Genomic DNA, 12,902 nt, shown 5'->3' with positions numbered 1-12,902 from the left:
CCAAGTCTAGAAAAGAGACAATGGAACCTCGTGGTAAAGATGAGAACCATGTCAGGGCGTCTCCCGTGAGACTCTTGGGAAAGAGTCTGCGAAGATAAAGGTCACTATAGGAGACTTCTTGGCATAAGATGTGAAATTCTTGGACATGGTCGCGAGGGTCTCCTTTGCCTTCATACTTGGTGAATTTAGGGATATCAAATCCCGGGGGATATGGTGCAACTGATATAGATGGGTCGTAAGGACAAGGGCAAAAATCTTTGAATGAGTAAGCTTTCCTTTCATTAGTCTTTTCTTTCATGTTTTTGATGATATTCTTCATATCTTGAATTTCTTTGATGAGGTCTTGTTGTGGACTTTGATATTGATGGATTGTATTTGCCCCAAGAATTGGATGAACCAAATAAGGTGCACCACCACCAATATATTGATATGATGAGGAGGTGGGAATGTGGGATGTGATGACCGATGTCACTGGGGTTTGAGGGACAGTTGGTTGCAGTCCGCCAACTATTGTGACGGGATTGAATACGGTCCGAATAAAATTTGCAACATTGTTGGGAGGAAGGGAAGTTTGTGGAATAGAAATTTGTGGTTGAATAGAAGGAGGTGGTATAGAAGTTTGTTGGAGAATGGATGAGATCGGATTTGATAGTGGTATGGATGGTAAGGAGGAAGAAGGTGGGATGGAGACCATAGTGGGAGGTACCGCAGGTGGCATTAATTGAGCCTGGATGATTGATGGGGCTGCAATTGATTGAGTTTGAATAGTAGGTGCAGCACTTTGTATGGGAGCGAGGTCTCCTTGTGGTTGTTGGGCGAGAGCTAATCTATTAAATTTAGGTGGAAGTTGAGCTCCATGTTCAAGAAGAGTTTTCAGAAGTGCAGTAGGATTGTGTTTGATAAACTTTTCCATCATCTCTTGGTGATAAGAATTTGCTAGGAAAGTTTGCACTTCCGGACAAAGTTCATCTTGGTTAACCATGTCAAGATTTTGACTTTGATCTTGATCGCTAGGTTGCCCACTTTATGTATGATCTTGCATGGGATCTTCATATAGGACACCAATGTTTGACATGCCATATTGTTGATCAACCATCTTTTTCTTTTGGGATTGAGTTGCAACCATACATGATATTTGTGATGAAAGACTTAGGAAAATTGTGATGAAATGACTTAGAAAATTTGTGATGGATGGATTTTAGAAATTTGTGATGAAAGGACTTAAGAAATTTGAGGATGAATGGATTTAAGAAATTTGTGTGATGAAAGGATTTAAGAAATTTGAGGATGAAAGGACTTAAGAAATTTGTGATGAAAGAAAGGATTTAAGAAATTTGTGATGAAAGGATTTAAGAAATTTGAGGATGAAAGGATTTAAGAAATTTGTGATGAAAGAAAGGATTTAAGAACTTTGTGATGAAAGGATTTAAGAAATTTGAGGATGAAAGGACTTAAGAAATTTGTGATGAAAGGACTTAAGAAATTTGAGGATGAAAGGATTTAAGAAATTTGAGGATGATTGATGAAGAAGGTATGGTAGTGATGGTTTAGAAGAAAACTTGATGACTAGGTTGTCTTTGGCATGAACATGAAGGATCTATTTAAATGGCAAGTTGTATGAAGGGATATGACCACCCTGATTTGGACGATAGTAGGTGTTTCAAAGGACAAACTTGAATGTTGACGTAGAGGATAAACTATTAGCTTCTCTCTTAGGCTTATGAAAAATGGGACAAACAGAGTTTTGACGCAATTTTGGACTTGGTGTGGGTAATGACTTGGACAATTTGTTTGTGTCTTGACAAATATTTTTGCAAAGTGTTTGGGGATAGTGATGTGTTTTTAGTCTACTCTTGGCAAGTATGTATCAAACAAAGCAAACACAATGATTAAATGCATATTATCTCAAAGACACTCATGCTCATATACAACATTTTTAAGGCTGGCAAGGACAATAGTCATTGAATCCCAATTGGTTTCCCATCTACACTTACCTAGAGCAGACACTTAGATGCTTGACCCCACTAGCTCCCCTCCATGGCACTCACTTCTCGAGGCAGCCAAGCATCAATTCCTATGAAAACATCTCATGGCGAACTTTGTGTCTCTACTAAGGGCCGTAAGAATATGGGCCGCTTTAGAGGTCTGACCTCCTGCACCAATGACTAGAGGGTTTTTGGCCACTATGAACAAGGTGTTTAGTAAGTCTTCTCATTAGGAGCTACCCTTCGAAGTTGCGCAAGTGCAATTGAGGCCTATAGCCCAACGAAGCACCAAGAACTTAGTAGTCATGCAAGCATGATTGAGATCTCTAGGATCCTACTAAGCACCCAATGTGAGAGTGAACTCTCATATAGCCCCAACCATTAACCCTTTCATAGTCAATGGCCTATTTATTATAGTGAGTTGGGAACCCCAGGTCTGGGTGTACTCACTTGGGTCGTTCCCCTCTTACCTTCTCAAAGAGCAAGTTGGGAGGGCAGGCCCACTAGAGGTAAACACACAATCAAACAAGAAAAGGTTGGAGGGTCTAGATTTTTGATCGTCTAGTAAGACGAGAGCATACTTTCCTACCTTTATGCTTTTCTTAAAGACACATAAGACAATGGTTCATTCCATTTTTAATAATATCTAGGTGCCTAATTTAAATAAATGCACAATATTTGGTTGAATCAGCTAGGCAACCTACAAAACCACTTGATTAGTAGTTTGAAAATTGGAGTCTTCAAAAAGTGTCCTGCAAAACAACTTGATTAGTAGTTTGGAAAAATAGTCTTCAACAAGCATCCTGCAAAAATCAACAAAATGACAAAAATATTATTATTTTTTTTATTTTTTGGGAATGAATAGAAAAACATGAATAAATTTTTTTTTACTAACGACAAATGTGGATTTGAAGAAAGCTTTGATGGGTAAATGAGGTTTGACTAGGTTTTTACCACTTTTCAAGGTATAGGCAAGCGAAAAATGGGGATTTTGGAGGAGAGATGAAGGAATGGGAAAATTTGTCCAAGAGAGACAAAGAAGCAAAACTTGAAGATGGATAATATGGGAAAAATTTTGGAGGTGATTGGATGAAAAGGAAAGAAGTTATGGCAAACCCTAAAAATAGAGAAATATGAGATTTTGGGCTTCAAAAAGTGGATTTTTGAGATAAGGCCTCCAAGGAAGAAAATGTGGAAAATGGCAATGTGGAGAATCTGGTGAAGTTTGAAGGAAAATGGAGTCAAGATAAAGAAGATATGGCGAAAAAAAAAAAAAAATTTACTCTTCTTTTTCTTTTTTCTAGATTTAACGGAACAGAAACCCTAAATTTAACAAAACAAAAACCCTAAATTTAACAAAATAGAAACCCTATATTTAACAGAGCAAACAAAAACCCTAGATTTAACAGAGTAAATAGTCGCACTAAATAGAATAAAATAAAAATGTCAAAGGTTTGGGATTTCTGATTATCTAGATAGATAAGAGCATACTCTCCTACTTTCACACTTTCCTGCGGGCAGATAGATTATATTTAAACAGAGCAGATAACATGAAAAAAATAAATTAAAAGTAGACTACAATTAGTGCCTAAAAATTTTCAGACAGATTAACAGAGTAGACAGTAGCACTACACAGATAGAAAAGTGTCAAAGGTCTGGATTTCTGATTGTCTAGATAGACAAGACCATACTCTCCTATTTTCACACTTTTTTACGGTCAGAGCATACAGTCGTGCTAAACAGAATAGAAAAGTGAAAGGTCTGGATTTCTGATTGTCTATATAGACAAGAGCATACTCTCCTACTTTCACACAGATTATACTAAAACAAAGCAGACAACAAATAAAATAACAAATCAGATAACAGAGTTGTCGTGCTGCAACAGAAACAGAAACATAAAAAAAAAAAAAAAACAGAACAGAATAAGGAGGAGCTATCACGCAAAAATGCAGAGCCATGATTCTGGAACCTGCGAAAAAGATATATATATATATATATATATATATATATATATATATATATATATATTCTTTTTTTTTTCTTTTTTCTGCACTCTCACTATTTTGGAACCTGTGTCTCACAACTCACAAAAACCTAAAAACACAACAACATTAGTTCTTAGGGACGTGGGTCCCATCGGGCGTGCCAAAATGAAGAAGGAAAAATAGATTTGAAAGGTAAACTGGTCAAAACATAATGAAATAAACATGTAGAATGCTAAAATATCATTAAAAGACCATTTCACCTTGCTATTTTACCTTCTCCTTCGGATTGAGCTTGATGAAGTGAAGGCGCCCCTTGATAATGCTCCACTTGATGTGCTCCTTTGATTGCTAGATGTGGATGGCTCTCCAATGTTGTGCACAAATGGAATGGATTTGAAAAATGATAAGGATGAGATAATCAAGTTGCCAAGATGATTTCTTTGGCTCAAAAGGGTAGCATAAGCTTACTGGATTTCAAAATGTTCTGAATGAAGGGATGGAGCCCTATTTTATAGGAAGAGGAGAGGAAACGAATGGCTAAGATGAATTCAAGATGAAGGGCTACAATTTACTTGTGAGCTCACACAAGCTCTAGGAGCGGGTGTGGAGACCAAGAAATATGCCCTAAAGGCATTTCGTATCTCCACACTCTACAAGATACATTGGAGGAATTAAAAATTCTCCAAAAATGGATATTATGGGGATTAGAAGAATAAAAAGGAATTAAAAATCCCTTGGGAGAAGGAAATGTCTAGGAATGTGAGATTTTGAAAATATTACATTCACCTAGAAACAAAGCATTTAAAGCTAGTGGTTGGATGAAAGGACAACGAGTTGACTTTGTGGCTAATCATCATGATTAGCCATTAATGACTCATTAGGAGGGGGATTAGAGGAAATGTTAGGTGGGATTTACATTTGTAGGAGAATTTGACTAGGAGAGAGAATGAGTGGAGGGAATAAAAAATTAGAAGAATAATGTTAAGTGAGGGAGTTTCTAGAAGAATTTATTAGGTTAATGATGAATTAAGAAGATGATTTGTAGGAATCATGTAGGTTAACTAATTAATTGAAATTAATTAGCTAAGAGGAAGATTTGTGAGGATTTGATTTTTTAGAAGAATAAAGAAATGGATTGATTTATTAAATAAATCAATCATATGCTATAGTGACAATATTAATTATATTTAATTAATATTGAGAAGAATTTTATTTAACATAATTAATTAATTAATTATGTGAGGAATTAAAAATAATTAAAATAATTATTTTTAAGTGTCTATACACTAATGCAAAGAATAAAAAATGAGACTTTCCTATTAGGATAGATTAGGTATCCATATCCAAATGCAATCTCTAACAAATAGAGAAAAAGAGAAAATATAATGGGACAAAAATCATCCCCAAAAGAGGGAAAATGCAAATTTCGCCCAAAGAAGAATGAGAAGAATAAAATCCCATGTGAGGAAAAACCTACCTCATAAGAGAGAAGAATAATATAGACCATGCAACCCCACTTCAAAGTAAAGTCTCTTATAATGATAGATGTTCAATAATGAATGTTGAAGATGGTCTAGTCGCTTTGAATAACATTCATTCCCGTAGGATGAAACAAACCCAAGAATGTATGCAAAATGTATTTACATTCTTGAGAAGAAGATAGAATAAAATTTATGAGCAATGTCTTTGAATTATGATAAAGTGTTTATTGATGTTGAAAGATGTCTTAATAAAAGTAGGTTCTCTAGGCTACACTAATGAAAATGATAATCCAAAATCTCTTTAAAATAGATCTAGAACATAATCTACAAACAAATATTTCTCCTTTAAAAAAAAATATTGCTCCTCCAAGTGTTGCTCGAAAATATCAAAACTAATGTCAAAATATGATGAATGGTCGTGTAGGGAATGAACACTAAGGTTTGAATATTCCCTCACAATAATTAAAGTACATTAATCTCCACCAAAGAGAAGATGCATGTAATTAATGGTGTCTCCCAAATTTTGAATTTCAAAGTATACAAATAAGACTACAATCTATATAAGTGACCAGCCCAAGTAGTTCTATTTGGAAGATAATGTATGTCTTGTTATATTAAATCACAAGTAGCCATAGATTAAGCAACATAAGAATCATCATATGCAATAGTAGATGAAGGAGATCAAATATTGACACATATCTTTATAACCTTAGTAAATGAAATAACTCCAAGATTCAAATGACCATATCAGGTCTCCTCAAAAGTGTCCATAGTGTGTGCCTTAGTGTGTCCATCAATTGAAGGAAAAATAAGAGAAAAATATAGGAAGGTTTAGAATCAATATTGATAATAAACCTCTCTAACTAAGACTTTATTTTTCTATGAAAATACTAAATGATGAAAAAATTGGTGTGAACCCAACACCCTTTTCTTTTCCATCATGCATGATCTAATAGAAAGAAATGATATTGGTTAACAGTGAAAACACACAAAGAACATCAATAAATTTTCCACCATCCTTGTCAATAGATCCATTCCCACAAATACACATTTTTTCTTAGCCATCAAGATGGATGGTGATGAACTTGACTAGAATTAATAGAATATACTTTGTGATAAACTCATATGATGAGAAGATCAGAAATAGTGTATCCACCTCCCTGACTTATAATCTAAAACTACAACAAGTTATTTCCTTTATGTTTATCTAACTATGATGAAAAAGACAAATATAAACCCTTGGTGCTCTTTAAATAAATTTATTTCACTCTTATTAAGACTATGCTTTAACTTGTCCAGGTATTTTGAATAACATTGATGTTCATCATGGGTATGTGCACCAAGTTGTGGCACCAAAAGGGGGTCTTAAGATGCCACTTTTTTTTTCTGAAATCAGCAAAGTCTGAACTTCAACAAAAAATTGAAGATAGTTACACTCCAAATTTGAAGATGCAACAAGAAAAATAGTCAAAGTGCTTCAAGTCTACTTTCTAAACTACTAAATGTTTTTAAAAATGGTGGAGATTAAGGGCTTCAAAAAGGGGGGGCACAAAAAGTGGTCTTGTTTTTATGCAAAAAACTTAACATAGCGTCTATTGTGGCCCCCCTAAAATGTTAACTTTTTTTTTGAATTTTTAAAATCGATTCAGTGAGAAACTAGCTAACACCTTGTAGTTTATGCTAAATTTTTCAGCTATTTTTTTAATGAGTATATGATTTTTTACTAATTTTTGAAGTGGACACATCCTGAAAAATAGAAATTTGAGCATGCTCCCCCCTAAAATCATTGAAAACTAATCAAAAATCAAAACTTTTTTTTTAAAAATTGTGTAGAATGGAGTCTAGTTTCTAAAAATGTAATTTTTTTCAAAATTTGTTGAACGTATAAAAATATATCCCCAAAATAGTGCATGTTGGTTTTTGACAAAAAACAAACACATTGACAAAAGAAATTATAGATGAAAGACTTAACGATATCAAAATTAGAAATAAATTACATTGTTGGATAGCTAAGAGGGAGCTCAAGTTTACCACAGTATTTTTATTAACTTCATTAAAACACGTGCAAACCTGACGGAGAGAACGACCAAAAATATGTCAAAATTTTCAATGTTTTGATAAAAACATGTCTCTAGCCTGAAATGGTCATCCAAACCTTTGGGTTGGATGCCCAAGGCAAATCCAACCCATAGGTTTGGTGTTTCCCAAAGTGACCCATTTCGCACGAGCCAAATATGGCGCTCGTCCTATTTGGCATGCGCCAAATGTGATGAATGGATTTTTTTATTTGGCGCGCGCCAAATAGGGAGAGCGCCAAATGTGTACATAGAAACCCCCATCTCACCTCTCCCTTCTTTATCTCCCTTCCCTCATAGTTCCATCTCTCTCTATGAACTAGATCTCATATTCTCTCTCTCCCCTTACCTCTTCTTGGGCTCTTCATTCTTATAGATACATACTCTTCTTTGTCCCTCCCCTCTCTAGCTCTCACAATTCCCTTATTCTCCTATCCCTCGAGCTATCTCCCTCTCCATCCTTACACCCATCTAATTCCCTCTCTCACCTCTTTCCCTCAGTTTCTTCCTCACTCCCTCCTCTCTCTAGGTCCTAAGGTCATAGGACACCATATGACCCCTTAGGACACAATACGACCCCTTACCATAGGACCCATAACAACACCATATTCTATCCTAAGTGGTCATAGGACACCTTATGACCCCTTAGGACACCATACAACCCATAACGACACCATATGGTGTCTTAATGGGTCATAGGACACCATATGACCCCTTAGGTGTCGTTAGGGGCCATATTGTATCCTAAGGGGTTATATGGTGTCCTATGACCCCTTAGGAAACCATATGAGCCCCTAGTACACCATATGGGGTCAGTATAGTCTTATGTTGTCTGATGATCCCTTAGGAAACCATATGACCCCTTAGGACACCATATGCCCCATAATGACAACATAAGGTGTCCTAAGGGATTATATGGTGTCTTAAGGGGTCATAACACACCATATGACCCGTTAAGACACAATATGATCCCTAATGACACCTAAGGGGTCATATGGTGCCCTATGACCCCATAGGACACCATATGACCCCTTATGACACCATACGACCCATGACGACACCATATTGTGTCCAAAGGGGTCATATAGTGTCCTAAGCGGTCATAGGACACCATGTGACCCCTTACAACACCATAAAACCCATAAGGACACCATATTGTGTCCTAAGGGGTCATATGGTGTCCTAAGGGGTCATAGGACACTCGATGACCCCTTAGGACACCATGTGACCCCTTAGAACACCATATAGTGTCGCTATCGGTCATATGGTGTCCTAAGGGGTTATATGGTATCCTAACGGGTCATATAGTGTCCTATGACCCCTTAGGATGTGACATAACCCCTTACATGTTGTTAGGGTTCACATTGTGTCTTAAGGGGTCAAATGGTGTCCAATGACCCCTTAGGACATTATATGACCCCTTAGGACACCATATGGTGTCATTATGGGTTGTATGGTGTCCTAAGTGATCATTAGGTGTCTTATGATCCCATAGGACACCATATGACCCCTTAGGACACCACATGACCCATAATGACAACATAAGGTGTCCTAAGGGGTCATATTGTGTCTTAAGGGGTCATAACACAACATATGACCCGTTAAGACACAATATGTTCCCCAACGACACCTAACAGGTCATATGGTGTCCTATGACCCCATAAGACACCATATGACCCCTTAGGACACCATATGACCCATAACGACACCATATTGTGTCCTATGGGGTCATATGGTGTCCTAAGGGGTCATAGGACACCATATGACCCCTTATGACACCATGTGACCCCTTAGAACATCATATAGTGTCGTTATGGGTCATATGGTGTCCTAAGGGGTCATATGGTGTACTAACAGGTCATATAGTATCCTATGACCCCTTAGGATACCATATAACCCTTTACATGTTGTTAGCATTCACATTGTGTCCTAAGGAGTGATATGGTGTCCTATGACCCCTTAGGACACCATATGGTGTCATTATGGGTTGTATGGTGTCCTAAGGAGTCATATGGTGTCTTAAGAGGTCATAACACACCATATGACCTGTTAAGACATAATATGATCCCTAACAACACCTAAGGGGTCATATGGTGTCCTATGGCCCCATAGGACACCATATGACCCCTTCGGACACCATACAACCCATAACGACACCATATTTTGTCCTAAGCGGTCATATGGTGTCCTAAGGGGTCATAGGATACCATATGACCCCTTACGACACCATACAACCAACAACGACACCATATTGTGTCCTAAGGGGTCATATGGTGTCCTAAGGGGTAATAGGACATAATATGACCCCTTAGGACACTGTGTGACACCTTAGAACACCATATAGTGTCGTTATGGGTAATATGGTGTCCTAACAGGTTATATAGTGTCATATGACCCCTTAGGACACCATATAACCATTTATGTATCGTTAGGGTTCACATTGTGTCCTAAGGGGTCATATGGTGTCCTATGACCCCTTAGGACACCATATGGTGTTATTATAGGTCGTATGGTGTCCTAAGCAGTCATTAGGTGTCTTATGATCCCATAGGACACCATACAACCCATAACAAAACCATATTTTGTTCTAAGGGGTCATATGGTGTCCTAAGGGGTCATAGCACACAATATGATCCCTGACAACACTATGACCCTTAACAACCCCATATTGTGTCCTAAGGGGTCATATGGTGTCCTAAGGGGTCATAGGACACCAGATGACCCCTTAGGACACCATGTGACCCCTTAGAACACCATATAGTGTCGTTATGGGTCATATGGTGTCCTAAGGGGTCATATGGTGTCGTAACGGGTCATATAGTGTCCTATGACCCCTTAAGACACCATATAACCCCTTACATGTCATTAGGGTTCACATTGTCTCCTAAGGGATCATATAGTGTCCTATGACCCCTTAGGACACCATATGGTGTCATTATGGGTCATATGGTGTCCTAAGGGGTCATATGATGTCTTAAGGTGTCATAACATTCCATATGACCCGCTAATACACAATATGACACTAACAACACCTAAGGGGTCATATGGTGTCCTATGGCCCCATAGGACACCATATGACCCCTTAGGACACCATACGACCCATAACAACACCATATTGTCTCCTAAGGGGTCATATGGTGTCCTAAGGGGTCATAGGATACCATATGACCCCTTACGACACCATACAACCCATAACGAAACCATATTGTGTCCTAAGGGGTCATATGGTGTCCTAAGGGGTCATAGGACACAATATGACCCCTTAGGACACCATGTGACCCCTTATAACACCATATAGTGTCATTATGGGTCATATGGTGCCCTAACGGGTCATATAGTGTCATATGACCCTAACGTCACGTAAGGGGTTATATGGTGTCCTAAGGGGTCATATGACACTATATGACCCGTTAGGACACCATACAACCCATAACGAAACCATATGGTGTCCTAAGGGGTCATAGGACACAATATGACCCCTTAGGACACCATGTGACCCCTTATAACACCATATAGTGTCATTATGGGTCATATGGTGTCCTAACAGGTCATATAGTGTCATATGACCCCTTAGGACACCATATAACCCCTTACATGATGTTAGGGTTTACATTGTGTCCTAAGGGGTGATTTGGTGTCCTATGACCCTTCAGGACACTATATGACCCCTTAGGACACCATATGGTGTCATTATGGGTCGTATGGTGTCCTAAGGGGTCATATGGTGCCTTAAGGGGTCATATGGTGTCCTTTGACCCCATAAGACACCATATGACCCCTTAGGACACCATATGACCCATAACGACGCCATATTATGTCCTAAGGGGCCATATTGTGTCCTAAGGGGTCATAGGATGCCATATGACCCCTTATGACACCATGTGAGCCCTTAGAACACCATATAGTGTCATTATGGGTCATATGGTGTCCTAAGGGGTCATATGGTGTCCTAATAGGTCAGATAGTGTCCTATGACCCCTTAGGATACCATATAACCCCTTACGTGTCGATGGGGTTCACATTGTGTCCTAAGGGGTCATATGGTGTCCAATGACCCCTTAGGTCACTATATGACCCGTTAGGACACCATATGGTGTCATTATGGGTCGTATGGTGTCCTAAGGGGTCATATGGTGTCTTATGATCCCATAGGACACCATACAACCCATAACAAAACCATATTGTGTTCTAAGGGGTCATATGGTGTCCGAAGGGGTCATAGCACACAATATGACCCCTGATGACACTATGACCCTTAACAACCAAATATTGTGTCCTAAAAGGTCATATGGTTTCATTAGGGTTCAAATTGTGTCCTAAGGGGTCATATGATGTCCTAAGGGGTCATAGCACACAATATGACCCTTGACGACACTATGACCCTTAACAACCCCATATTGTGTCCTAAGGGGTCATATGGTGTCATTAGGGTTCACATTGTGTCCTAAGGGGTCATATAGTGTCCTAAGGGGTCATATGGTGTCCTAAGGGGTCATAGGACACCATATGACCCCTTAGGACACCATACGACCCATAATGACCTCATATGGTTTAGCATATTGGGTTATAGGGTCTATGGTTATTGTATAGGGTCGAGGATTTAGCATATTTGGTCATACGATCTAGGGTATTTGTTATAGGTTTGAAATGGTTTAATTTTTATGGTTGTGGCTATCAAGCTATAGGGTATAGAGTAGAAATTTATCAAAGGTTAAAAAATTTCAGTGGAAGTCATTTGGCTAGCGCCATATTTGGTGCTAGTGCTAGCCAAATGAGCTGCACTAAAAACAGTTATATGGGACCCTTGACCTGTGATCCAAGCCCACATTCTCTCATTTTGTCTTCTTTTTGCGCATGATCAGATAAAAAAATGCTTTTTGCATGGTGTTGACATTTTATGCAAGGTTATTTTATACATTCCATTAGCTCTCCACCACCTTTTTATTCATTTGGCAACGTCAAAGAGGAAGAACATAGTTTTTTAATCAAATTTGAATAATTGAGGTAATATTTTCTTGTTTTTAGAATTCAAATACTTATTAAGTGTTATTTTGTTTAAATGTTACAATAAAAGTAAGAGTCAAAATTGATTATAATCCTATTAGATTTACATTAGATTTTAACAATGCATTTGAAGGAAGTTGCATAAGAAAATTATTTGTTTAGTGGTTTAAAACAAAATTTGCAATTTCATATATCCTTTTGAAGATCTTATGAAATAATTTTAAAAAGGAATACATGAAATAATTTCAATTTCATATATCCATTTTAATATATGCATAATTAGGATAGTCATAGATGCATTAGTACTGTCCTAACATAATTAGGACAGTCATAGATCCATTAGGACTGCCCCTTATGCCTCTTGAAATCTCT

The sequence above is a fragment of the Cryptomeria japonica genome, chromosome 3, assembly GCF_030272615.1.
Source record: "Cryptomeria japonica chromosome 3, Sugi_1.0, whole genome shotgun sequence".
Lineage (NCBI taxonomy): Eukaryota > Viridiplantae > Streptophyta > Pinopsida > Cupressales > Cupressaceae > Cryptomeria > Cryptomeria japonica.
This window is presented reverse-complemented; position numbering follows the sequence as displayed.